This window comes from Heptranchias perlo, chromosome 43, assembly GCF_035084215.1.
Source record: "Heptranchias perlo isolate sHepPer1 chromosome 43, sHepPer1.hap1, whole genome shotgun sequence".
NCBI lineage: Eukaryota > Metazoa > Chordata > Chondrichthyes > Hexanchiformes > Hexanchidae > Heptranchias > Heptranchias perlo.
The window spans coordinates 1,062,115-1,064,595 of NC_090367.1; the positions used below are offsets into that span (position 1 = coordinate 1,062,115).

Below are 2,481 nucleotides of genomic sequence, written 5' to 3' on the forward strand. Positions count from 1 at the left end.
CTCATAAGTGGCAAGTAACATTCGCGCCAGATAAGTGCCAGGCAATGACCATCTCCAACAAGAGAGAGTCTAACCACCTCCCCTTGACATTCAACGGCATTACCATCGCCGAATCCCCCACCATCAACATCCTGGGGGTCACCATTGACCAGAAACTTAACTGGACCAGCCATATAAATACTGTGGCTACAAGAGCAGGTCAGAGGCTGGGTATTCTGCGGCGAGTGACTCACCTCCTGACTCCCCAAAGCCTTTCCACCATCTACAAGGCACAAGTCAGGAGTGTGATGGAATACTCTCCACTTGCCTGGATGAGTGCAGCTCCAACAACACTCAAGAAGCTCGACACCATCCAGGACAAAGTAGCCCGTTTGATTGGCACCCCATCCACCACCCTAAATATTCACTCCCTTCACCACCGGCGCACCGTGGCTGCAGTGTGTATCATCCACAGGATGCACTGCAGCAACTCGCCAAGGCTTCTTCGACAGCACCTCCCAAACCCACGACCTCCACCACCTCGAAGGACAAGAGCAGCAGGCGCATGGGAACAACACCACCTGCACGTTCCCCTCCAAGTCACACACCATCCCGACTTGGAAATATATCGGCCGTTCCTTCATCATTGCTGGGTCAAAATCCTGGAACTCCCTTCCTAACAGCACTGTGGGAGAACCTTCACCACACGGACTGCAGCGGTTCAAGAAGGCGGCTCACCACCACCTTCTCAAGGGCAATTAGGGATGGGCAATAAATGCCGGCCTCGCCAGCGACGCCCACATCCCATGAACGAATAAAAAAAACGGTGGGATTGAGGGATGATAGGAGTAGGTGGGGAGGTGGGATTGAGGGATGTGGGGAGAAGGTGAGGAGGAGGGATTGGGGAGAAGGTGAGGAGGTGGGATTGAGGGATGACGGGAGCAGGTGGGGTGGTGGGATTGAGGGATGACGGGAGTAGGTGGGATTTAGGGATGACGGGAGTAGGTGGGGAGGTGGGATTGAGGGATGACGGGAGTAGGTGGGGAGGTGGGATTGAGGGATGACGGGAGTAGGTAGGGAGGTGGGATTGAGGGATGTGGGGAGAAGGTGAGGAGGTGGGATTGAGGGATGTGGTGAGAAGGTGGGGAGGTGGGTGAGCTTGAGAAGAGAGCAGGTAAAATATAAAATAATTGTACAACCGTGTCAATAGATCAGCCAAGTTTCCTGGTCGCAGAGACTCCCGCCGGAATGTGTGGATGGAAAGTGTGATGCCTTCCACAGTCGAACATCCCACTCACACGCACACACGAAAAACGGGCAGGTGGACGCTGGCACCGGTACTCATGTGAAAAACCCCCCCCCCCCTCAAAAAGAAAAGTGAGTCAGCCTCCTCAGGGAGTGGGGGGGGGGGAAGAAGCACGATTGGATGTGCCTGGATATCTGCTGCTGCTCAGCCTGCCAGGGGTCTCTCCTTAAACTCAGCTCCATGCAACAGTCTGACCTTCCCCCACCCCCCCCAAAACTTTTCAAACCCGCTCTTCGACTGCAGTGTGCAGCCTGAGGGCTCCTACTCCTCACACGCCCTGCCTCACGCTCTGATTGGCTGAGGGCGGATCCGGTGGGCGGGACTCTTCAGATATTGGCGGGAGCCTTGAACCTTGGCGGGAGTTGAGAACTTTAAAAGTTTTAATAAACTTTTTATTTTCGAGCAGGTAAGGTCGCGGACCGGGACTGTCATTAAACTGAAACTAACTCCAACTTTAAGGCGCGGTAATCGGTCCGGGCGCGTAATTCGGCGGGAAATTCAATTCTGTTCCCCATTTAACTCTGTCTCTTCCTGTAAAGTTCTGAATGTCGGGGCTGGGGACAGGTTCATTCCTTTAGATTGGTGGTCTGGGACTGTAAAGGGGGGGGGGATTTCATTCCCCAGAAAGGGAGAGGTTCCAGGGGGATGGGGGATAGGGGGAGAGGGAGGGAGGGAGGGAGGGAGGGGGAGGGGGTACTGTTCCTTTGTCTGGAGAATCCCCAGTGTTTGCCCCACTCTCATACACTTCCCTCCTCTCCTGGGGGGGGGAGAGAGAGGAGAGGGGAACCCCTCCCTCCAGTATATGGGACACAATGGATAGTAAAAGGGGTGGGGGAACTCGGAGCGATGAGGGGTTTCGATAAGGTTAATCAGGGGAAAAACTTATTCAACCGGTGAGCCGGTAACTAAAAGGCATCGATTTAAAGAACTCCCATTTCTCCCGGGCCTTTCACCACCTCAGGACGTCCCAAAGCAGTTTACAGACAATGAAGTACTTTTTTTTTTTGAAGTGTAGTCACTGTTGTAATGTAGGAAACGCAGCAGCCAATTTGTGCACAGCAAGATCCCACAAACAGCAATGTGATAATGACCAGATCATCTGTTTTTTAGTGATGTTGGTTGAGGGATAAATATTGGCCCCAGGACACCGGGGAGAACTCCCCCTGCTCTTCTTCCAATAGTGGCCGTGGGATCTA

At 53.5% G+C, this 2,481-nt stretch overlaps 1 protein-coding gene across 1 annotated transcript in view; it reads left to right on the forward strand.

Annotated features, from left to right (window-relative positions):
- Nucleotides 1–1,609: 1,609 nt before the first annotated feature.
- LOC137306380 (equilibrative nucleoside transporter 2-like) overlaps nucleotides 1,610–2,481 on the forward strand; it is a 16,849-nt gene continuing 15,977 nt past the window's right edge. Inside the window, exon 1 of the mRNA XM_067975535.1 lies at nucleotides 1,610–1,691. The gene's annotated coding sequence lies outside the window, so the exon portion shown is untranslated. The remainder of the gene's footprint in view (nucleotides 1,692–2,481) is intronic.